This window comes from Mesoplodon densirostris, chromosome 8 (genome assembly GCF_025265405.1).
Source record: "Mesoplodon densirostris isolate mMesDen1 chromosome 8, mMesDen1 primary haplotype, whole genome shotgun sequence".
Classification (NCBI taxonomy): domain Eukaryota; kingdom Metazoa; phylum Chordata; class Mammalia; order Artiodactyla; family Ziphiidae; genus Mesoplodon; species Mesoplodon densirostris.
The window spans coordinates 72,677,747-72,705,273 of record NC_082668.1 but is presented as its reverse complement, the minus strand read 5'-3'; positions in this window follow the sequence as shown (position 1 = coordinate 72,705,273).

Sequence of the window (27,527 nt, the reverse complement as noted above, 5' to 3'; positions counted from 1 at the left end):
GTCGTCTTTAAGTAGAAAAGAAAACGCTACAACAAGAAGTAAGAATTTATGGAAAAGGAAAAATCCCACTAGTACAGACAAATATATAGTAAAGGCTGTGGATCAACCACTTAAATAAGAGACTATAAAGATTAACACATTTTTGACTGGAGATGGATTATGGCCACAGGCATTAGTTTCTGCAAAAATCCCCCCATCAATAATGTGTTAAGGACCTCCCTGGTGGCGCAAGTGGTTGAGAGTCCGCCTGCCGATGCAGGGGATACGGGTTCGTGCCCCGGTCTGGGAGGATCCCATGTGCCGCGGAGCGGATGGGCCCGTGAGCCATGGCCGCTGAGCCTGCGCGTCCGGAGCCTGCGTGTCCGGAGCCTGTGCTCCGCAACGGGGGAGGCCACAACAGTGAGAGGCCCGCATACCGCAAAAAAAAAAAAAAAAAAAAAAAAAAAAAAAAAAAAAATGTGTTAAAAGACAAAAATTATAAAATCACCTACAACTACAACAAACAGTTGTAGTAAGGGATAAACATGATGTTATAAAATAGACATGAAAAACACAAAAAGTAGGGAGGGGAGTAAAAAATGTAGATCATTTAGAACGTGTTTGAACTTAAATGAGTATCAATTTACAACAAGTAGAATAGTTATAGGTCAACAATATAAAACATCAATGAAAACAAGAGCTGTTTTTCTGAAAAGCTAAACAAAATTAATAAGCCTTTAGCCAGGCTCATTAAGAAAAAAAGGACCCAAATAAACAAAACAAGAAATGAAAGAGAGGAAATTACAACTGATATCACAGACATTAAAAAAATCGTAAGGGGGGACTTCACTGGTGGTCCAGTGGTTAAGACTCCATGCTCCCAATGCAGGGGGCACAGGTTTTATCACTGGTTGGGGAACTAAGATCCTGCATGCTGCATGGCACAGCCAAAAATAATAAATAAATAAGGGAATACTATGAACAGTTATATGTCAACAAACTGGATAACCTAGAAGAAATGGATACATTTCTGAAAACATACAATCTCCCAAGACTGAATCAGGAAGAAATAGACAATATGAACAGATTGTTTACCAGTAACCAAATTGAATCAGTAATCAAAAAACTCCCAACAAACAATAGTCCAGACAGCTTCACAGAGGAATTCCACCAAACATAAAGAAAAGCTAATACCTACTCTTCTCAAACTATTCCAAAACAATTGAAGAGAAGGGAACACTCCCAAATTCATTCTACAAAGCCTCCATTACCCTGATACCAATATCAGACCATGACACTACAAAAAAAAGAAAATTACAGGCCAATGTCTCTGATGAATACAGATGCAAAATGCCTCAACAAAATATTAGCAAACCAAATTCAACAGTACATAAAAGGATCATACACCATGATCAAGTGGGATTTATTACAGGGATATAAGGATGATTCAATATCTTCAAATCAACCAATGTGATACACCACATTAACAAAAAGACAGATAAAAATCACACTATCATCTCAATAGAAGCTAGAAAAGCTTTTGACAAAATTCAACATCTATTCATGATACAAACTCTCATCAGAGTTGTTAAACCAGGGACTATCCTAACATAATAAAGGCCATATATGACAAACCCACAGCTAACATAATACTCAATGGTGAAAAGCTGAAAGATTTTCCTCTAAAATCAGGAACAAGATTGGGATGCTCATTCTCACCACTTCTACCTAACATAGTATTGGAAGTCCTAGCCACAGCAATCAGACAAAAAAAGAAGTAAAAGGCATCCAAATTGGAAGGGGGTAAATAAAACTGTCACTGTTTGCAGACAACATGATCCTATATATAGAAAACACTAAAGTCTCCACCCAAAAGCTATTATTAGAACTAATACATGAATTTAGTAAAGTTGCAGGATACAAGATTAATATACAGAAATCTGTTGCTTTTCTGTACACTCATAATGAACTATCAGAAAGAGAAAGCAAGAAAACAAACCAGTTCAAAATCACACTAAAAAGAATAAAATAGGGCTTCCCTGGTGGCACAGTGGTTGAGAGTCCACCTGCCGATGCAGGGGACATGGGTTCGTGCCCTGGTCCGGGAAGATCCCACATGCCGTGGAGCGGCTAGGCCTGTGAGCCATGGCTGCTGAGCCTGCACGTCCAGAGCCTCTGCTCCGCAGCGGGAGAGGCCATGACAGTCAGGCTCGTGTACTGCAAAAAAAAAAAAAGAATAAAATAACTAGGAATAAACTTAACCAAGGAGGTAAAATACCTATACTCTGAAAACTATAAGACATTGATGAAGAAAACTGAAGGTGATACAAAGAAATGGAAAGCTATCCCATTTTCATGGATTGGAAGAATTAATATTGTTAAAATGCCCCTACAACCCAAAGAAATCTACAGATTTAATGCAATCCATATCAAAATACCCATAACATTTTTCACAGAATTAGAACAAATAATTCTAAATTTTACATGGAACCACAATAGATCCTGAATAGCCAAATGAAACTTGAGAAGAAGGAACAAAGCTGGAGGTATTATGTTCCCAAACTTCAGACTATATTACAAAGCTACAGTAATCAAAACAGTATGGTACTGGCACAAAACCAGACACATTGATCAGTTGATCAATGGAACAGAATACAGAGCCCAGAAATAAACTCATGCACCCATGATCAATTAATCTATGACAAAGGAGGCAAGAATATAAAATGGGGAATAGATAGTCTCTTCAAAATGATGCTGGGAAAACTGAACAGCTACATGTAAAAGAATGAAATTAGAACATTCTCTAACACCATATACAAAAATAAACTCAGGGGCTTCCCTGGTGGCGCAGTGGTTGAGAGTCCGCCTGCCGATGCAGGGGACACGGGTTCGTGCCCCAGTCCGGGAAGATCCCACATGCCGCAGAGCGGCTAGGCCCGTGAGCCATGGCGGCTGAGCCTGCGCGTCCGGAGCCTGTGTTCCGCAACGGGAGAGGCCACAACAGTGAGAGGTCCGCGTACCACAAAAAAAATAAATAAATAAATAAAAATAAATAAACTCAAAATGGATTAAAGATCTAAATGTAAGAATGGAAACCATAAAACTCCTAGAAAAAAACATAGGCAAAAAACTCTTTGACATAAATCATAGCAATTTAAAAAATCTATCTCCTAAGGCAAGGGAAACAAAAGCAAAAATAAACAAAAGGGACCTAATTAAACTTAAAAGCTTTTGCACAGCAAAGGAAACCATGACAAAATATAAATACAACCTACTAAATGGGAGAAAATATTTATAAATTATATGACCAATAAGGGCTTAATATTAAAAATATATAAACAGTTCATACAACTCAATACCAAAAAGACAAACAACATGATTTTCAAATGGGCAAAAGACCTGAATAAACATATTTTCCAAAGAAGACACACAAACGGCTAACAGGAGGATGAAAAGATGCTCTCTAATCATCAGAGAAATGCAAATCAAAACCACAATAAGAAATCACCTCACACCTGTCACAACGGATATCTTCAATAACAAATGTTGAAAAAAAATCAAATGTTGACAAAGATCTGGACAAAAGGGACAAAACCTGGTACACTGTTGATGGAAATGTAAATTGGTGAAGCCAGTATGGAAAACAGTATGATGTTTCCTCAAAAAACTAAAAATAGAACTACCATATGATCAGCAATTCTACTCATGGGTATATATCCAAAGAAAATGAAAACACTAATTAAAAAAGATACATGCACCCCAATCCTCTAACAGCACTATTTACCATAGCCAAGATATGGAAACAACCTAAGGGTTCATCAACAAATGAATGGATAAAGAAGAATGGTATATATATATATATATATATATATATATATATATATATATATATAGCATAATATCCTCAGGTCCATCCATGTTGTTGCAAATGGCAAAATTTCTTTTTGGGGGAGGGGCTGAGTAATATATATTCCACATTGGCTTCACAGATTTACATTTCCATTAGCAGTGTACCAGGTTTCCCTTTTCTCCAAAAAGAAATTTTGCCATTTGCTACAACATGGATAGACCTGAGTGTATCATGTTTAGTGAAATATGTCAGTCATAGAAAGACAAATACTGTATATGTCATCACTTATATGTGGAATCTAAAAAATAATCAAATGAGTGAATATAACAAAACACAAACAGACTCACATGTATGGAGAACAAACTAGTAGTTACCAGTGGGGAGAGGGAAGCAGGGAAGGGCAAGGTAGGGGAAGGGGATTAAGAGGTACAAACTCCTATATAATATAAATAAGCTACAAGGATATATTGGACAGCACAGGGAATGTAGCCAATATTTTACAATAACTTTTAATTTTTATAGATTTTATAACCTATAAAAATATTGAATCACTATGTTGTACACCTGAAACAAATTTTTTAAATCAACTATACTTCAGTTTAAAAAATGCTTATAGAAATAATTTGATGCCTACAATAATATTATCACATTGCATGGTGAATTTATTTTTATCTTGGCAAATTATATTTTTAAAAATCCAAGTACATGCTGTATATTGAGATACACCTAAAATATAAAGACACAAAAAGTTTGAAAGTAAAAAGACAGAAAAAAAATGTACCCAGGAAATACAACCCCCCCAAAACTGGTGCCACAATATTAGTATCAGACAAAGTACACTTTAAGATAAACACTATTAGGTACAATATGGTCATTACATCATGATGATACGAACAATCCATTAAGAAAGTATAAAAATTCTTAACCTGTATGTATCTAATTATATTATCATTAAAAAGGCAAAAGTGGAGAAAATTACAAGAAGAGAAGGATAAATACATTCAAATAGGAGAGATGTAAACATACTTCTCTTCATATTTAAGATACTATGCAGACAAGAAATGAGTAAAGCATAAAAAATGTGAAAGCACAATTAATATTCTTTCTCTAATGGACATACATAGTATGTTATATCCATCAAATACATAATATATAGTCTTTTCAAGTACATAAATAACAGTTTAAAAATTGATCACTAACTTGCAAACTAAACTAAATAACAAATACCAAAGAATATCTGTCCTGGAGATAATTTTCTCTGATACCAATGAAATTACATTAGATAATAACAAATGAGAGAATAAATTTTTAAAGTGAAAATTCCTTTTATTCCACACATCCTCTCCCCTACCCTCCATCCTAAATAACCAAGATGAAGAGATAACTACTGTAACAGTTGGGTCATATCCTCTCAGATCTTTTTTATTTTTTTCTAATAACATAGTAACGTTCATCACATTATTTAGAAAGTTTTCAGATTTTTAGTAAAATCATTTCCTCTATATTCTTTTTTTAATTGAAATATAGTTGAGGTACAGTATTTTATTAGTTTCAGGTGTACTATGTAATGATATGACATTTGTGTATATTTTGAAATGATCCCCACAATTAGTAACCATCTGTTCCCACACAAAGTTATCACAAATATTATTGACCACATTTCTTATGCTGTATGTTACATTCCCATGACTTATTTATTATACACCTAGAGGTTTGTACCTTTAAATTCCTACACTTACTTCTCTCACCCCCCCTACCTTCCTTCCTTCTGGCAACCACCCATTTGTTCTCTGTACCTATGAGTCTGTTTTCATTTAATTTTTAATTTAACATCTTCTTTATCCATTCATCTGTCAGTAGACATTTACATTGCTTCCATATCTTGGCTATTGTAAATAATGCTGCAATGAACATTAGAGTATATATATATCTTTTCCAACTAGTGTTTTTTGTTTTCTTCGAGTAAATACCCAGAAGTGAAATGGCTAGATCACATGGCAGTTCTATTTTTAATTTTTTAAGGAAACTCCATACTGTTTTCCATAGTGGTTGCACCAGTTTACAATCCACTGATAGTGCACGAGGTTTTCATTTTCTCCATATCCTCACCAACACTTGTTATTTGTTGTCTTTTTGATGTTAGTCATTCTGACAGATATGAGGTCATTAGAGTTTTGATTTGCATTTCCCTGATGATTAGTGATGTTGAGTATCTTTTCATGTATCTCTTGGTTATCTGTATGTCGTTTTTGGAAAAACGTTCAGGTCCTCTGCCCATTGTTTAATTCGGTTGTGTGGGTTTGTTTGTTTGTTTTGTTTTTTGGGGGGTTTTGTTGTTGTTTTTTAGTTTTATGTGTTTTTTGTATATTTTGGATATTAACCCCTTGTCAGATATATAATTTGGGAATATCTTCTCCCTCGAGTAGGCCACTTTTTCATTTTATTGATAATTTCCTTCACTGTGCAAAAGCTTTTCCGTTTGATAAAGTCCCATTTGTGTATTTTTGCTTTTGTTTTCCTTGCCTGAGAAGACATATCCAAAAAAATATTGCTAAGACTGAGATCAAAAATTATACTGCCTATATTTATTTTCTACTAGGAGTTTTATGGTTTCTGGTCTTACATTTAGCTCTTTAACCTATTTTGAGTTTATTTTTGTATATGGTATGAGTATTCAGTTTTCCCAACACCTTTCGTTGAAGAGGCTGTCTTTTCCCCATTGTATATTCTTACCTCCTTTGTCATAGATTAATTGACCATTTAAGTGACAGGTTATTTCTGGGCTCTCAATTCTGTTCTACTGAACTATGTGTCTGTATTTGTGACAGTACCATACTGTTTTGATTACTCTAGCTTTAAGTATAGTTTGAAATCAGGGAATGTAATGGCTTCAGCTTTGTTCTTTTTTCTCAAGACTGTTTTGGCTATTTGGGTTCTTTTGTGTTTCCATACAAATTTTTGACTTATTTGTTCTATTTCTGTGAAAAATGCTATTGATATTTTGATAGAGACTGCACTGAATCCTCAGGGGAAATAAGAAAGAGAACATGACACAAATACAAACAATATGGTAGAGAAACAGGGCTTTTTACATGTATTACTTTATTACACGATGAAAGTAGGGAAAGGAAGAATTATACAATGAATTATTGGGGATATTTGCTGAATAATTTGAAAAAACAATGTCATTGCTTCTGACCAAATACTGAAATGAATTCTCAGGATCAGAGTTAATGGTGGAAATAAACCATAATAATCTAAAAGAAAATTGGTCTAAATATTTTTCTGAACTCTCAGTAGGAAATTCAAAGAAAATATCACAAAATATTGAATGTGTTCTTTGCTTCTTCTTTTAAAATACACCACACACAAATATATATATAGTGTATATTATATATATAGTGTGTATATATGTTGTCATACAACTCAGTACATTATTGCCATACAACTCAATAGTGAAAAAACAAACAACCCAATGAAAAAATGGGCAGAAGACCTAAACAGACATTTTTCCAAAGAAGACAAACAGATGGCCAATAGGCACAGGAAAAGATGCTTAACATCACTAATTATTAGAGATAAGCAGATCAAAACCACAGTGAGAGATCACCTCACACCGGTCAGAATGGCTATCATCAAAAAGTTTACAAATAATAAATGCTGGAAAGGATGTGGAGAAAAGGGAACCCTCCTACACTGTTGGTGGGAATATAAATTGGTGCAGCCACTATGGAACACAGTATGGAGTTTTCTTAAAAAAAACTACCAATACAGCTACCATATGATGTGGCAATTCCACTCCTGGGTATATATCTGGAAAAAACAAAACTCTAATTAAAAAAGATACATGCACCTCAGTGTTCATAGCAGCGCTATTTACAATAGCCAAGACATGGAAACAACCCACAAGTTCATCAACAGAGGACTGGCTTATGAAGATGTGATATATATTCACAATGGAATATTACTCAGCCATAAAAAAGAATGAAATATTGCCATTTGCAGCAACATGGATGGATCCAGAGAATATGCCTAATGAAATAATTGAGACAAAGACAAATACTATATGATAGCACTCATATGTGGAATCTATACAAATGAATCTATACACAAAACAGAAACAGACTCACAGACATAGAAAACAAAGTTATGGTAACCAAAGAGGAGGGGGAACAAATTAGAAATATGTGGTTAATAAATATAAACTACTATGCATAAAATAGATAAGCAACAAGGATTTACTATATAGCACAGGGAATTATATACAATATCTTGTAATAACCTCTAGTGGAATATGATCTGCAAAAAATAAAAAACTGAGTCACTATGCTGTACAGATGAAACGAATGCAATATTGTAAATCAACTATACTTCAGTAAAAATAAAATAAAATACATAATTGTTTTAAAATATCATATATTGGGACTTCCCTGGTGGTCCTGAGCTCACGTGCCTCAACGAGAGAGCCCATGTGCTGCAAACTACAGAGCTCACGCGCCCTGGAGCCTGCACACCACAACTAGAGAAGAGAAAACCCGCACTGCCACAAGTAGAGAGAAGCCCACACACCACAACGAAAAGATCCTGCATGCCTCAACGAAGATCCCATGAGCTGCAATGCAACTAAGACCCTACCTGGCCTAAATAAATAAATAAATAATTTTTTAAAAAGTAAAATATTATATATTACATATAATAATGATATATAAATATTATATATATAACTGTATGTATATATACATATGCCTATAATGTATTGAAATGTAATATATTTGCCAGTATACCGTATGAATATTGATGAAAGATTCTCCTCAATAAAATACTAGAAAACTGAATCCAGCAGCATATAAAAAGGGTATTATACCATGACCAAGTGGGATTTATCCCGGGAACGCAGGTTGGTTCAACATATGAAAATTAATCAGTATAATACACATATGAATGGAATAAAGGAAAAAGTATGATCATTTCAATAAACATAGTAAAAGTATTTGAGAAAATCCAAAACAGTTTTACGATTAAAACACCCAACAAACTAGGATTAGCTTAAGGAACTTCCTTAACCTCACAAAGAGCATCTATAAAAAACCCCACAGCTAACGACATATTTAATGGTGAAAGACTAGATGCTTTCCCCATATGATAAGGAAGAAGACAAGGATATTTACTCTTGCCACTTGTATTTAACACTGTACTGAAGGTTCCAGCCAGGGAAGACTAGAAAAGAACTAACTGTCTTTGCAGATGACAAGATATTGTAAGAAGGTCCTAAAGAATCCACTAAAAAATCTATGTCTGATGTATGAGTTCAGCAAGGTTGTGGAATACAAGATCAGTTGGAAAAGGTCAGTTGCACTTCTATACACTTGCAATAAACAATCTTAAAGCTACACGTGGAACAACTCCTACAGAACACCTACTGAACGCTGGCAGAAGACCCCAGACCTCCCAAAAGGCAAGAAACTCCCCCACATACCTGGGTAGGGCAAAGCGGAGAGATCCCCACACAGAGGATCGGTGCCGAGCGGCACTCACCAGCCCAAGAGGCTTGTCTGCTCGCCCGCCGGGGCGCGCAGCGCTGGAAGCTGAGGCTCGGGCTTCGGTCAGAGCGCAGAGAGAGGACTGGGGCTGGCGGCGAGAACTCAGCCTGAAGGGTGCTAATGTGCCACAGCTAGCCGGGAGGGAGTCCGGGAAAACTCTGGAGCTGCCGAAGAGGCAGGAGACTTTTTCTTCCCTCTTGGTTTCCTGGTGCGCAAGGAGAGGGGATTAAGAGCGCTGCTTAAAGGGGCTCCACAGACGGGCGCAAGTCGCGACTGAAAGCGCGGAGCCCAGTGACGGGCGTGGGACGCTGGGACTGCTGCTGCCGCCGCCAAGAAGCCTGTGTGCGAGCGCAGGTCACTGCCCACACCGCCCTTCCGGGAGCCTGTGCAGCCCGCCACTGCCGGGGTCCCGGGATCCAGGGGCGGCTTCCCTGGGAGAACGCACGGCGCGCCTCGGGCTGGTGCAATGTCACGCCGACCTCTGCCGCTGCAGGTTCGCCCCGCACTCCGTGCCCCTCCCTCCCGCCCGGCCTGAGTGAGCCAGAGTCCCCGAAGAGGCTGCTCCTTTAACCCTGTCCTGTCTGAGCGAAGAACAGACGCCCTCCGGCGACCTACACGCAGAGGCGGGGCCAAATCCAAAGCTGAGACCCAGGAGCTGTGAGAACAAAGAAGAGAAAGGGAAACCTCTCCCAGCAGCCTCAGAAGCAGCGGATTAAAGCTCCACAATCAACTTGATGTACCCTGCATCTGTGGAATACATGAATAGACAACAAATCATCCCAAATTGAGGAGCCCGGAGTCAGTGCTGTGCCTCTGAGGTGGGAGAGCCAACTTCAGGACACTGGTCCACAAGAGACCTCCCAGCTCCACATAATATCAAATGGGGAAAATCTTCCAGAGATCTCCATCTCAACACCAGCACCCAGCTTCACTCAACGACCAGCAAGCTACAGTGCTGGACACCCTATGCCAAACAACTAGCAAGACAGGAACACAACGCCACCCATTAGCAGAGAGGTGGCCTAAAATCATAAAAAGTCTGCAGACACCCCAAAACACACCACCAGACGTGGACCTGCCCATCAGAAAGACAAGATCCAGCCTCATCCACCAGAACACAGGCACTAGTCCCCTCCACCAGGAAGCCTACACAACCCACTAAACCAACCTTAGCCACTGGGGACAGACACCAAAAACAACGGGAACTACGAACCTGCAGCCTGCAAAAAGGAGACCCCAAACACAGTAACATAAGCAAAATGAGAAGACAGAAAAACACACAGCAGGAGAAGGAGCAAGATAAAAACCCACCAGATCTAACAAATGAAGAGGTAATAGGCAGTCTACCTGAAAAAGAATTCAGAATAATGATGGTAAAGATGATCCAAGATTCTATTTCCCAGATCCAAAATCTTGGAAATAGAATAGACAAAATGCAAGAAACAGTTAACAAGGACCTAGAAGAACTAAAGATGAATCAAGCATCGATTAAAAACACAATACATGAAATAAAAAATACTCTAGATGGGATCAATAGCAGAATAACTGAGGCAGAAGAACGGATAAGTGACGTGGAAGATAAAATAGTGGAAATAACTGATGCAGAGCAAAATAAAGAAAAAAGAATGAAAAGAACAGAGGACAGTCTCAGAGACCTCTGGGACAACATTAAACGCACCAACATTCGAATTATAGGGGTTCCAGAAGAAGAAGAGAAAAAGAAAGGGACTGAGAAAATATTTGAAGAGATTATAGTTGAAAACTTCCCTAATATGGGAAAGGAAATAGTTACTCAAGTCCAGGAGGCACAGAGAGTCCCATACAGAATAAATCCAAGGAGAAGTACGCCAAGACACATATTAATCAAACTGTCAAAAATTAAACACAAAGAAATCATATTAAAAGCAGCAAGGCAAAAACAACAAATAACACACAAGGGAATCCCCATCAGGATAACAGCTGATCTCTCAGCAGAAACTCTACAAGCCAGAAGGGAGTGGCAGGACATACTTAAAGTGATGAAGGAGAAAAACCTGCAACCAAGATTACTCTACCCAGCAAGGATCTCATTCAGATTTGATGGAGAAATTAAAACATTTACAGACAAGCAAAAGCTGAGAGAGTTCAGCACCACCAAACCAGCTTTACAACAAATGCTAAAGGAACTTCTCTAGGCAAGAAACACAACAGAAGTAAAAGACCTACAATAACGAACCCAAAACAATTAAGAAAATGGGAATAGGAACATACATATCAATAATTACCTTAAATGTAAATGGACTAAATGCTCCCACCAAAAGACACAGATTGGCTGAATGGATACAAAAACAAGACCCATATATATGCTGTCTACAAGAGACCCACTTCAGACCTAGAGACACATACAGACTGAAAGTGAGGGGATGGAAAAAGATATTCCATGCAAATGGAAACCAAAAGAAAGCTGGAGTAGCAATTCTCATATCAGACAAAATAGACTTTAAAATAAAGATTACTAGAAGAGACAAAGAAGGACACTACATAATGATCAAGGGATCGATCCAAGAAGAAGATATAACAATTGTAAATATTTATGCACCAAACATAGGAGCACCTCAATACATAAGGCAAATACTAACAGCCATAAAAGGAGAAATCGACAGTAACACAATCATAGTAGGGGACTTTAACACCACACTTTCACCAATGGACAGATCATCCAAAATGAAAATAAATAAGGAAACACAAGCTTTAAATGATACATTAAACAAGATGGACTTAATTGATATTTATAGGACATTCCATCCAAAAACAACAGAATACACATTTTTCTCAAGTGCTCATGGAACATTCTCCAGGATAGATCATATCTTGGGTCACAAATCAAGCCTTGGTAAATTTAAGAAAATTGAAATTGTATCAAGTATCTTTTCCGACCACAATGCTATGAGACTAGATATCAATTACAAGAAAAGAGCTGTAAAACATACAAACACATGGAGGCTAAACAATACACTACTTAATAACGAAGTGATCACTGAAGAAATCAAAGAGGAAATTAAAAAATACCTAGAAACAAATGACAATGGAGACACGACGACCCAAAACCTATGGGATGCAGCAAAAGCAGTTCTAAGAGGGAAGTTTATGGCAATACAATCCCACCTTAAGAAACAGGAAACATCTCGAATAAACAACCTAACCTTGTACCTAAAGCAATTAGAGAAAGAAGAACAAAAACATCCCAAAGTTAGCAGAAGGAAAGAAATCATAAAAATCAGATCAGAAATAAATGAAAAAGAAATGAAGGAAACGATAGCAAAGATCAATAAAACTAAAAGCTGGTTCTTTGAGAAGATAAACAAAATTGATAAACCATTAGCCAGACTCATCAAGAAAAAAAGGGAGAAGACTCAAATCAATAGAATTAGAAATGAAAAAGGAGAAGTAACAACTGACACTGCAGAAATACAAAAGATCATGAGAGATTACTATAAGCAACTCTATGCCAATAAAATGGACAACCTGGAAGAAATGGACAAATTCTTAGAAATGCACAACCTGCCAAGACTGAATCAGGAAGAAATAGAAAATATGAACAGACCAATCACAAGCACTGAAATTGAAACTGTGATTAAAAATCTTCCAACAAACAAAAGCCCAGGACCAGATGGCTTCACAGGAGAATTCTATCAAGCATTTAGAGAAGAGCTGACACCTATCCTTCTGAAACTCTTCCAAAATATAGCAGAGGGAGGAACACTCCCAAACTCATTCTACGAGGCCACCATCACCTTGATACCAAAACCAGACAAGGATGTCACAAAGAAAGAAAACTACAGGCCAATATCACTGATGAACACAGATGCAAAAATCCTCAACAAAATACTAGCAAACAGAATCCAACAGCACATTAAAAGGATCATACACCATGATCAAGTTGGGTTTATTCCAGGAATGCAAGGATTCTTCAATATACGCAAATCAATCAACGTGATACACCATATTAACAAACTGAAGGAGAAAAACCATATGATCATCTCAATAGATGCAGAGAAAGCTTTCGACAAAATTCAACACCCATTTATGATAAAAACCCTGCAGAAAGTAGGCATAGAGGGAACTTTCCTCAACATAATAAAGGCCATATATGACAAACCCACAGCCAGCATCGTCCTGAATGGTGAAAAACTGAAACCATTTCCACTAAGATCAGGAACAAGTCAAGGTTGCCCACTCTCACCACTCTTATTCAACCTAGTTTTGGAAGTTTTAGCCACAGCAATCAGAGAAGAAAAGGAAATAAAAGGAATCCAAATTGGAAAAGAAGAAGTAAAGCTGTCACTGTTTGCAGATGACATGATACTATACATGGAGAATCCTAAAGATGCTACCAGAAAACTACTAGAGCTAATCAATGAATTTGGAAAAGTTGCAGGATACAAAATTAATGCACAGAAATCTCTGGCATTCCTATATACTAATGATGAAAAATCTGAAAGTGAAATCAAGAAAACACTCCCATTTACCATTGCAACAAAAAGAATAAAATATCTAGGAATAAACCTACCTAAGGAGACAAAAGACCTGTATGCAGAAAATTATAAGACACTGATGAAAGAAATTAAAGATGATACAAATAGATGGAGAGATGTACCATGTTCTTGGATTGGAAGAATCAACATTGTGACAATGACTCTACTACCCAAAGCAATCTACAGATTCAATGCAATCCCTATCAAACTACCACTGGCATTTTTCACAGAACTAGAAAAAAAAAATTTCACAATTTGTATGGAAACACAAAAGACCCCGAATAGCCAAAGCAATCTTGAGAATGAAAAATGGAGCTGGAGGAATCAGGCTCCCTGACTTCAGACTATACTACAAAGCTACAGTAATCAAGACAGTATGGTACTGGCACAAAAACAGAAAGATAGATCAATGGAACAGGATAGAAAGCCCAGAGATAAACCCACGGACATATGGTCACCTTATCTTTGATAAAGGAGGCAGGAATGTACAGTGGAGAAAGGACACTCTTTTCAATAAGTGGTGCTGGGAAAACTGGATAGGGACATGTAAAAGTATGAGATTAGATCACTCCCTAACACCATACACAAAAATAAGCTCAAAATGGATTAAAGACCTAAATGTAAGGCCAGACACTATCAAACTCTTAGAGGAAAACATAGGCAGAACACTCTATGACATAAATCACAGCAAGATCCTTTTTGACCCACCTCCTAGAGAAATGGAAATAAAGACAAAAATAAACACATGGGACCTAATGAAACTTCAAAGCTTTTGCACAGCAAAGGAAACCATAAACAAGACCAAAAGACAACCCTCAGAATGGGAGAAAATATTTGCAAATGAAGCAACTGACAAAGGATTAATCTCCAAAATTTATAAGCAGCTCATGCAGCTCAATAGCAAAAAAACAAACAACCCAATCCAAAAATGGGCAGAAGACCTAAATAGACATTTCTCCACAGAAGATATACAGACTGCCAACAAACACATGAAAGGATGCTCAACATCTTTACTCATTAGAGAAATGCAAATCAAAACTACAATGAGATATCATCTCACACCAGTCAGAATGGCCATCATCAAAAAATCTAGAAACAATAAATGCTGGAGAGGGTGTGGAAAAAAGGGAACACTCTTGCACTGCTGGTGGGAATGTGAATTGGTACAGCCACTATGGAGAACAGTATGGAGGTTCCTTAAAAAACTACAAATAGAACTACCATATGACCCAGCAATCCCACTACTGGGCATATACCCTGAGAAAACCATAATTCAAAAAGAAACATGTACCAAAATGTTCATTGCAGCTCTATTCACAATAGCCCGGAGCTGGAAACAACCTAAGTGTCCATCATCGGATGAATGGATAAAGAAGATGTGGCACATATATACAATGGAATATTACTCAGCCATAAAAAGAAACGAAACTGAGCTATTTGTAATGAGGTGGATAGACCTAGAGTCTGTCATACAGAGTGAAGTAAGTCAGAAAGAGAAAGACAAATACCGTATGCTAACACATATATATGGAATATAAGAAAAAAAAATGTCATGAAGAACCTAGGGGTAAAACGGGAATAAAGACACAGACCTACTTGAGAATGAACTTGAGGATATGGGGAGGGGGAAGGGTAAGCTGTGACAAAGTGAAAGAGCGGCATGGACATATATACACTACCAAACGTAAGGTAGATCGCTAGTGGGAAGCAGCCGCATAGCACAGGGAGATCAGCTCGGTGCTTTGTGACCACCTGGAGGGGTGGGATAGGGAGGGTGGGAGGGAGACGCAAAAGGGAGGGGATATGGAAACATATGTATATGTATAACTGATTAAATTTGTTATAAAGCAAAAAAAAAAAAAAAAAAAAAACACACACTGCCTAGGTGGACACACCCCTTTCCCATGGTGTTTGAAGAGACCCTCATTTTTGCCTTCTCTCCAGCCATCTGTTCTCTCCCTGCCTTTCTTGTATGGCCAGAGACCACCAAACAAAACAGGAGGAAGAGCCAGAAGCCATGAATATCATTTATTTTTTATTTTTAAAAAGCCACAATAAAAGTATTTTGATATTTAAAAAAAAAATCTTAAAATGAAATTTTAAAAAAATTCATTTACAATAGCATCAAAAATAAAATACTTAGGAATGAATTTAACAAAAGAAGTGAAAAATATATTCTGAAATATATTCAAATATATTTGAAATAAATTAAGGATTTAGATAAATGAAAAGACAACTCATGTTCATGGATAGGAAACTTAATATTGTTATGATAGCATTGATCTCCAAATTGATCCATATATTTAATACAGTTACTCTCAGAATCCAAAAGTGACTGCTTTGTAGAAATTAACAAGCTGATCCTAAAATTCATACAGAAACTCAAGAGACCCAGAATAGCTAAAACAATCTTGAAAAAGAAAAACAAGGAAGACTCACTTCTCATTTCAAAACTTACTACAAGAAACACTAATCAACAGTATGGTGCTGACATAAGGATGGACATATAGATCAATGCAATAGAATTGAGAATCCAAAAACCACCCCCCACATTTATACTTAATTTATTTCCTGCAAGTATGTCAAAATAATTCAGTCGGGAGAGAATAGTCTTTTCAACAAATGGTACTAGGACAACTGGATAGCCACATGCAAAATAATTATTTTGGACCCCTACCTCATACTATATAAATAAATTAACTCAAAATGGATCAAACATCCATTTTGTGCAAGCTAAAATAATAAAATATTAGAAAAGACAAGATTAAATCTTCATGACCTTGGATTTAGCACTGTTGTTTTAGATATGACACCAAAAGCACAAGCAACAACAACAACAAAATAGATAAATTGGACTTCACCAAAATTAAAAACATTTGTGTGTCAAGTGATACTATCAAGAAGTTAAAAAACAACTCATGAAATGAGAGGAAAATATTAGCAATTCATATATTGGACAAGAACTTGTATCTAGAATATATAAAGTACACATAACTCTCAATAATAAAAAGATAAATAACCCAACTTAAAAATGGGCAAAAGATCTGAATAGACATGTCTCCAAAGAAGATATACAAATGGCCAAAAAGCACATGAAAGGATGCTCAACATCATTAATCATCAAGGAAATGCAAATCAAAACAACAATGAGATACCAACTCACACCTACTTGAAAGGCTGTAATCAAAGAGACAGATAATGAAAAATGTTGGTAAGGATGTGGAGAAATCAGAACCCTTATAAACCACTGATGAGAATGGAAAGTGGTGTGGTTACTTTGGAAAACAGTCTGATAATTCCTCAAAAGTTAAACATGGAGCAATTCCACTTCTAAATATAGAGCCAAGAAAAATGAAAACATATCCACACAAACACTTGAATATTTATAGCAGTATTATTCACAATAGCCAAAAGGTGGAAATGACCCAAATGTCCATTAAATAATGAATGGATAAATAAAATGTGGTATTGTGGTCTATCTATACAATGGAACACAATGAATATTACTTGGCCATAAAAAAGAATACTAATTAATACATGTTACAACTTTGATGAACCTTGAAAACATTATGCTAAGTGAAAGAAGGCAGTCGTAAAGGACCATATATGTTTCATTTATATGAAATGTCCAATATAGTCAAATCTATAGAGGCAAAAAGTAGATTAGTGGCTGCCTACAGTAAGGGTATGGGGTAGGAGGATTGAGGGGTGATAGCTAAAGGAGAGAGCGTTTCTTTTTAGGGCAGTGAAAATATTCTAAAATTGATTCTGATAATGATTGTATATATCCATGATATACTAAAAACCACTGAATTATATTCACTTTAAATTGGTGAACTGTATGTGACTATATCTTAATAAAGCTGTCACCAAAAAAATTTAGATGTTAAATGTGGCAAGGTCAGGTCAACAACTTTTGAGCAGAAAGTGATAATGGTAAATGTAATATGTCTTAGAAGTTAGTCTAAATAGGAAAAATCTAGAAAACCAAGGTGAGGAGAATCTGTACTTTCTTGAGATTGCACTTAAGGAAAGGGAATACATGAATTTCAGTAAAAAGAGCTTTAACTTAAATTACTTTATTGCCTATGTACTTAGCAATAGAAAACAGGTTAGTGATTTTTGCTGCTTATATACACTTAGTTTAGCTGAATGTATATCATGCAAATCTTAACCTAGAAAACAAGATATTCTCAGAGGTTTGGAAATATGTCTCTCTAATAACCAGGGTCAAATTCAGATTGTCATATGTATGAACACTAAGAGACATCTTCTTGGAAATGCATTCAGACTTTCTTCCAACATAGCTACAAAACTAGCATAAAACACTGAAACTTATGTTTTCAATATTATGACTTGCTGTGGATAGGTCAAATCATAAGCCTTGTATTTTTTGTTTTGAAAGCAATATAGAAATAGACTTGAATGCTGCTTTGAAAATGATAGCATTTTAACTTTGATTCATTGGCATGTGATATGAAGTAAATATGGAGCTTTAGGAATACTTTTTATAATATAAGATCCTGGTCTGATTTTTCACATCCAGCTGTGTGATGTAGGTTTGATATTTAAAAATAAATTTGTAAAATGGAAATCAATTCATCATTTGGAGAACCTAAGTAGATATGAAGAAAGTAACTTTTTTTAAGAGCCAGAACAGGCTTTATAGGAACTTTATAGGAATCTATAATCAGGATTCCTTGATCTATCAGGAATAATCTCTTTCAAGGGACCTGAACCAAGGTTCTTTTTTAGGATCTTAGTGTATCATTATGTGTACATGCTACTAAAATCATTATCTAGTGCCAAAATTGTTTACTGCTTCATACTGAGTGCTTTACATCAGGAAGAGGTTTCTCCATAGAATAGAATTTGGATAATCTTTGGCTAATGAAGACCAGGAATTATTTTCATTGAGAACACTGGTGTGCTACATGATTAAACATAAAATAATATCAAAAATTTTGTGGAAGAATAATGCCTGGAAATTCCTATAACCTGGCAACCCACGTCTATTTTCCCAAATTACCACTTAAGTGTCTTTTAACTGATTTCATATGGAATATTTTCATGGTGATTATTAGGCAAGACAAAGTGGCACCTGAAATTAGGATATGACAGTAGGGCTAAGCAAATTGTAAAGTTTGTGCTCTGCTGTAGTTTCCACACATACTTCCTGATTCCCTTTCCCTCCTTTTATTGCCTACACCTCCTTGACCTCACATCCATTTTAGACTTCATGCTCTCTGTTCTGGAGGAGAACCTCTGACAAATGAATTCACATTAAGATGCCAATGACCCTAAGTTTCCCATCTAGAAATCTTTGTATTTTAAAAAAAAGCAGTCCCGGGGCTTCCCTGGTGGTGCAGTGGTTGAGAGTCCGCCTGCCGATGCGGGAGACACGGGTTCGTGCCCCGGTCCGGCAAGATCCCACTTGCCGCGGAGTGGCTGGGCCCGTGAGCCATGGCCGCTGAGCCTGCGCTTCCGGAGCCTGTGCTCTGCAACGGGAGAGGCCACAATGGAGAGAGGCCTGCGTACCGCGGAAAAAAAAAAAAAAAGCAGTCCCCTTCCATGGAAAAAATATAACTTCAGACTTATATGAGGAACATATTTCAGGTAAAATCTTGGCACATAAATTCTGCTTAAGAAGTTAATTAGTTCATCACCCCCACATAATAAAAGAATCACAATTAAGCAATAAACCTAACTATTAAATGTTTATTTTGATATAGCTGTTGAGTGATTAAATAAGCCTAGAAATAAAGATAGCATAGAGATACGGTTAAAAGTAGAAAGAAAAAAGTTATCATGGTACATTGTCAACACTTTTTCCACTTAGCAATCAAGAACAGGGCACTAAATGAAGTGAGTTTCCTCCCCCTTACTCATTAGGAAGGGAAGAGAAGACAATGTTGAATTTCTCATGAAAATCAAATCAGTTGAATCACAAGGAGTGGATACGGGGAGAAAATAAATTAGGTTAGTGATCTGTGTTTTCCAATCTGGTGTGTGAAATGGTTTCACACTCTGGTTTTATTTTGAATGTCCACATTACCAACAAAGTTTTAACATCTTTTCATATATTTGTGAGCCATTTTTGATTCATCTTGGTGAAATTTCTGGTTCTTTCTGTAGGCCACCTTTCTATTGGAGCATTTGTATTTTTCTTATTTAGTCATAGGAATTCTTTAAACATTTTGGACAATTCCTTTGTCCGTTATATGTGTTGAAATTGTCTTCTCCCAGTTTAAGGTCCATTTTTTCACTCTCCTAATATGTCTTTGATGAAGAAAAGTTCTAAATTTGAATGTAGTTCGTTGTTTTTTTGTTTTGTTTTGTTTTGTTTGTTTGTTTTGCGGTACGCGGGCCTCTCACTGTTGTGGCCTCTCCCGTTGCGGAGCACAGGCGCCAGACGCGCAGGCTCAGCGGCCATGGCCCACGGGCCCAGCCGCTCCGCGGCATGTGGGATCCTCCCGGACCAGGTCACGAATCCGTGTCCCCTGCATCGGCAGGCGGACTCTCAACCACTGCGCCACCAGGGAAGCCCCGTTGATTATTTTTTATACTTCTCTGTTTTAAGAAATCTTTTCCCACTGTAGTGGTATAAAGATATTATCCAATACTGTCTTCTAAAAGTTTTATTGTATTGCTTTTCTGTGAGGTTTGTAATCTTTCTTTTCTGTGTGTGGTGAAAGGTGGGGGGTAATTTCATCCGCCTCTTCTATGGTTATCCAATTGTCCTAGCACCATTTATTGCAAAGCCAATATATTTCCTTGCTCAACTGCAAGATTTAATAATCTCAGTCAAGTATCAAATATCCACATTTGGGCTCTCAATTCTGCTCACTGTTCTTTTTTCCTGTCACTGTGCAAATAACACACCATTTTAAATACTATAACTTTATTAATTAATTTTATAACTGGTAGGTCAAATTGCTCCACTTTATTCATCTTCTTCAAGAGGGTTTTGGTTATTACCAATCTTTGGTCTTTCAATTTAAATTTTAGGATTAGTTTGCTCGAATTCAACAAAAAAGTACCTTGAAATACTGATTGGAATTTTATTAAACCTACACAGCAGTTTTAGGAGAAAAGACATCATTATAATATTGAGTCTTTTATTGATTAACATGGCTTCTCTCTAATAGTTTAGCGTTTTTTTTAATGTATTTAAATAAAATTTTATAAATTTATCTTGTAGTTTTATACCTGTAATATTTATCACTAGGTACTTAATATTTTTGATGCCATTATAATAATTTTTAGAAATTTTCCCAATATGTGATTTATTTATTTATATTTTTATTCAGGAACAAAGGACACATTAATGATCACAACATAAGTAACTTTTAATATTTAACTAATTTCATCCTGTAGCTATACATATAGTAAAAATTAAAACCATGTCTATTATTTAAAAAAAAAAAACCTGAAGTGTTTAAATAATCCTACCGGTGATTTTATTGAGCAACAAGTGTCTTAGGTTTGGTATTTTATATATATAATAAATTTTAAAATTCATTTTTGAACCATTTGTTGATAGTTTATATAAATGCAATGCACTGATATTGATGTATTTAGCAACATGCTATATTTTGAAATTAATTCTAATAATTAATCCGTAGATTACTATGAGTTCTATTACTTTGGAACAATCATACTACCTGCAAAATAATGGACTTTTTGTTTCTTTCTTTTCATCTCTATTCCTTTTCTTTATGCTCTTCTGTGTTGTCTAGGATACCCACTACACTGTTGAATGAAATAGTTATGTGGCTATCGTTGCCATTTGCTTGATGTCAAGAGTAAGCTTTCACTGTTTCACAAATAAAAATTTGATGTTTTATTTTATGCACACCCTTTGTCAAATTTAGAAAGTGCTGTTTCTACTTTTCTAAGAGCTTTATCACAAATAAATGTTTTATCAAATGCATTTTTTGCATTTATGAAGAGAATCATATGATTTTTCTCCATTAAATTGTTAAAGTGGTAAATTTAACCTTGTATTCCTGAAGTTAAACCCAGTTTTGTGAGGATGTATTATCTTTTTTAGCTGGATTTGATTTTTTAATAGTCTTAGGGTTTTTCTATTTCAATTCATGAATAGTACTGACTTGTAAATTTTCTTTCTCACACTGTTTTTTAAGTTTTTCTTTCCTTCTACTTAATTTTTTTTTCCAGCTTCTTTGGTGATTTCAGACTTTTCTTCTTTTCAAATATAAACATTCAACACTACCAATTAGGTCACAGTGGTTAACAATGTTCATAATCAGTATGTCTTTGCTGATTTTTTTCCCCAGTTTTATCAATTTCTGAAAGAGCTCTCAAATGGTAATTGTGTTAAGATCTTCAACTATAATTGTGAAATTGTCTATTTCTCCCTTTAATTTTTTCAACTTTTATTTATGAATTACACATGTTAGACTGCTTGATATTATTCCTGTTCTTTTTATTTTTAACTCTTTTTTCTCTCTGTTCTTCAGACAATAATTTCCATTGATCTGTCTCCAAGTTCTCTCACTCTTTCCCCTGTCATTTCCATTCTGCTTTAAGTTGACCCAGTGACATTTTTATTTCACATATTGAATTCTTGAGTTCTAGAATTTCTATTTTATCTATTTTTATAGTTTCTATTTCTCTGCTGAGATTTGTTATCATGTCATTCCAATGATATCTTCCTTTACCTCACTGAGCATAGTTACAATAGCTGCTTCAAAGTCTCTGTTATTTCCAACATCTGGGTCATCTGGGATCACCCCTCTTTGATGATCTTTTCTCTTACATTTCTTTAATTCTTCAAATGTCAAGAAAATTTGGATTGTATCCTGGATATTGTCAATGTTGTGCTGTGGGATTCAGTACTGTGGATTCTTTCATATTTCTCCAGAGAGTATTGACGTTTTGTTATAGCAGGATAGTAATTGGTTATACTTAAACTGCAAGCTCTTCCTTGCCTAGAGTGGCTGGAAGCTCAAATCTCAGTTCAGATCTTCTATTTTAGGGGAACTGCTTGCAGTCTGCCATATGTAGGTGTTGTTCAGAGGCCGGCCTTGGGCAGAGTTTATACACAGGAATTTGGGGTCCCCTTCTTAGGCTCTCTCTTTTCTGGGATTTTTGTCTCACTTTCTGGAAGCCCTTCTTACTTGGGGTTCTATACCCCGGCTGCTCAGGACAGAAAGATGGTTGACTTTCTGCGAGAGTCTAGCTGCTCACAGCATGCTTCATCTGTAGTTACCCCTAGAGGCAAGCTATAAAAAAGCAGGAAATTTACCCCAGGCTGGTCACCTTTTCCAAATTTTCATTTCTCTCCCCAACTTGCTACTTTCTGTTCACTCTGCAGAGCTCTCAGGTAGTTTCTATATTTTGTTATTTGGTGGGAGTTTCAGTCTGTTAGGAGTTTATTCCTCGGTGCCAGGAGAGAAACTTTTCCATATCTTAAGTTAGCAAGTCATGTTTTAAGAAGAAATGCTAAATATGCCCTGGCCCACCACTACACATTTATTGACGAGGGGGTAAAAGTGCTTTTGCCCACTGTTGTAGCAATGTCACAGCTGGCCAACCTAGTCACTGTCTTTTTAGGGTTGTTCCTAAAGGCAAGAATGACTGTGAATAAACTGGGGATGATTTCTATGATAATCCTTTCAGATGTCCCTCACAGCATGGTTTATTGTAAATCACTGACTTTCAGTATGGAGAACTGAATTCCTCTGAGACAGCCCAGAAACTCTGGCTTTTTTCATGGTCATCTTGGTCACTAATGGATTTAAAATGTTTCAGCAACAACTTCCCAGAGTAGACATCACTTTAATAGCGCTTTCTAGGTGGCAAATGTCATTTACCTCAGAGACCCTTCAAAAGCATTCATTGGTGTATTTTTTTTTTTTTTTTGAAGGATGGAAGGGCAAATTGCCTGAAGGCTGTACAAATCACTGTGGTTAATGTATGGTAGGATAACCAAGGCCCCTAGGAGTACTAATAGCATGTTAGAAGGCATCTAATGATAGACTGTATAGGATGTTGGACATATATTTAAATACCAAACTTGTCAGAAACATTTTTTTTCATTGTTCCCATGTTTACGAACGAAGTCATCTCAGTAAAACTTGGCAAGTCTGAAAATGTTCCAAGGTCCTCAAACTGGCCTGTACATCTTGTAATGATAGTTATGGGTAAGAGATAATGTTCATGATTGTAAAGAAGGTTGTGCCCTTTAGATCTGGAATCTTGTTGTTGGTGGTTGTTTTTTTTAACAGGTAGCTTCATGTCATGTTTAAGTATTTTATTTTATTTTATTTTATTTTATTTATTTATTTATTTTTTTTTTTTGCCGTATGCGGGCCTCTCACTGTTGTGGCCTCTCCCGTTGCGGAGCACAGGCTCCGGACGCGCAGGCTCAGCGGCCATGGCTCACGGGCCCAGCCGCTCCGCGGCCTATGGGATCCTCCCAGACCGGGGCACGAACCCGTATCCCCTGCATCGGCAGGCGGACTCTCAACCACTGCGCCACCAGGGAGGCCCAAGTATTTTAAAGAAGTGTTTCTCAAAATATGGCCCAATAACCTCCTGCATTAAAATCTCCTGTAGTGTTGCTAGAAATGCAAGTTCCTAACCTTATTTTAGCCCTAGAGAATGAAAATCACAAGTAGGGAGGATAGGAGTGATGGGACCCTTCGATTTGCATTTGTGTCAAGCTCCCCCAGATGAGTCTCAAGCACATGAAAGAAAACAACTACATTAGATACTCAGGAGGATATTTTTCAACATAAGGGTGCCAGTAAAATGATGTAACAAATTCTGAGAATTTTTTTCTTTTTATCTAATACATTCACTGTGTAGCTCCTAAGTACAGAACACCATGCTAGCTGCTGGTGGGATATAAAGATGAATAAACATAAAGGTTCCTGTCCTGCTAAGGGAAGAGCAGAGTGCCCAGAGTAGCTTGATTAGAAAAAAAGCAAAAGGTTCTAATTGGAGTGTGATATGCAATGAATGTGTCTCAAGTCTTAATGAGTTTCTCAAGTTGTCTGGATATATATAAAAAAAGTAGTCAAGTTGATGAGGGACCACATTATAGATCCATCTCAGAGACTGCTCTAAAGTCTGAGGCCCACAAAAAGAATGGAATTCCAAAAGGTATTTCTTTTAATTCAGACTAGTTTATTTTTAAAGTTATACATATATGTATATATATATATACATATATATATATGTATAGACATATATATACATATATATGTCTATACATATATATATATATATTTTTTTTTTAAGATTATTCTCCATTATAGGTTCCAAAAGTTATTTTAAAACAAATTTCCTCAGTGTCTCAGCCAGGTTCTGAGAAGCAGAGCCTGAGATGCATTCAATTGGTTGATTGGGAGAATGCTTTCCTGAGACACTATAAGGGAGGGTGGGTAGCGGGAGAGGGCAGGGGAAGAAGTCAGACAAACGTGTAGTTCAGAAGAGGTCTAGGCTCCGCCTTTCCTGCCCCTACATGAAGCATTCTCACAGGAGTAGGCATGTGCCACAGAGGCCTTCCGCACACCTGCACAGCCTCTGAGGGCCAGGAGCCACCACCGCCAGCCTCCCAGGCCTCCTAGTCATCTCCTGTCAGCCAAGGGTAACTCTCCCGCAAAGGGTGCAGCTGTGAGCCAGGAGCAGCCAATATTCACGTTAGCTGGGGACACGTATGCTGCCCAGTAAAGAGATCAGGGAGGAACCAAAGCATCTGCCACCCTCGCCCAATGCCTGAAAGGCTTCTTCCTCTTTGCTACGCTGTCTCTGCTATTCAGCTCTGCAGTCAGACTGCCTGTGTTCAAACCTCAGCTTCATCTCTTATTTGCCATCTTACAGCAGCCTCTTTGTGCCTCAGTATTCTCATCTTTAAAATGTAATTTATAAAGTTAACCATTAGAAGACTGTGAGGAGAGAATGAGATAACCTACACCAAGTATTTTCCGCAGTGCCTGGCATATAGTAAGCACTCAATACATTTTAGCAACACTAGCTATTATTTGCATTCCCTCACTATACTCCTCATTAAGACCTTGGCTTCCTTGTGTCTAGGATTTTCCATCAGCTTCCTGCCTGGTTTCTCTGCCTCAGATACTGCCTCCTGCTCCACCAAAACACACTAAACAGATACCCACCTTTTTTCAAACTGTCTTACACACATAAGCATATATATGAGTTAACTTCTTAAAAAGTTCCTTTCATCATATTATCTCTCTGCTCAAAACTCCATTACCTCCACGATAAAAATACCCATTTTAGCCTGCAATTCAAGTTGCTTCACAGCTTGGCTCTTCACTGTCTCTCCAGTTTCATCTGTCTCTGTTCTTTTACACCAGTGGTTCTCAAAATTTGATCTCATGACCCCCTTTCCTTCTTAACAGTAGGTTATCTATTGATATTTACCATATTTGAAATTAAAACTGAGAAACATTAAAAAGATTTACTTACTGATTCATTAAAAATAATAATAAGCACATTACATGTTATTAATAACAGTTTTATGAAAATAAATGTATTTTCCAAATTAAACAAATTTTTAAAAAATATCACTTTTTCATTGTTGTAAATCTCTTTAGTATCTGGCTTAATAGAGGACAGCTGCATTCTGATATCTGTTTCTGCATTCAATATGTTGCTTTGGTTCAAGTATATGAAGAAAATCTGGCTTCATGCAGATATGTAGTTGGAAAAGGGAGAAGTATTTTAAAAGCTTTACAGATAATTGTAGATATTCCTCTATGATGCAATACTAATACTCAACCAGTGGTAGTTTCTCATAGATTAGCTACAGGGCTTCCCTGGTGGCGCTGTGGTTGAGAGTCCGCCTACTGAGGCAGGGGACACGGGTTCGTGCCCCGGTCCAGGAAGATCCCACATGCCGCGGAGCGGCTGGGCCCGTGGGCCATGGCCACTGAGCCTGCGTGTCCAGAGCCTGTGCCCCACAACAGGAGAGGCCACAACAGTGAGAGTCCCGTGTACCACACACAAAAAAAGATCAGCTACAGTGAGGAATCTGAAACCATATCCATAGTCTTGGTTACATTAAAATCCATTGGGCTTTTGCACTCTGAGAAGATCTTTTACTTGTTCATGATTTTGATCTCTCAGACTCCCTGAAGGATCTCAGGCAACCCAGAGTTCCTCAAACTGCACTCTGAGACCAAGTTCTATATAAGCCCTTTTCATTCTGCATCTCTTGTTTTTAAAACATACCCAGGATTTTGGTTTTTATTCTGGTAGACTGGGTCCAACAGATCAGGAGACAACTGCCACTGAAAAGATAGTTTGTTAACTACAAATAGAACTACCATATGACCCAGCAATCCCACTACTGGTCATACACCCTGAGAAAACCATAATTCAAAAAGAGTCATGGGGCCTCCCTGGTGGCGCAAGTGGTTGAGAGTCCGCCTGCCGATGCAGGGGATGCGGGTTCGTGCCCCGGTCTGGGAGGATCCCATATGCCGCGGAGCTGCTGGGCCCGTGAGCCATGGCCGCTGAGCCTGCGCGTCCGGAGCCTGCGCGTCCGGAGCCTGTGCTCCGCAACGGGGGAGGCCACAACGGTGAGAGGCCCGCATACCGCAAAAAAAAAAAAAAAAAAAAAAAGAGTCATGTACCAAAATGTTCATT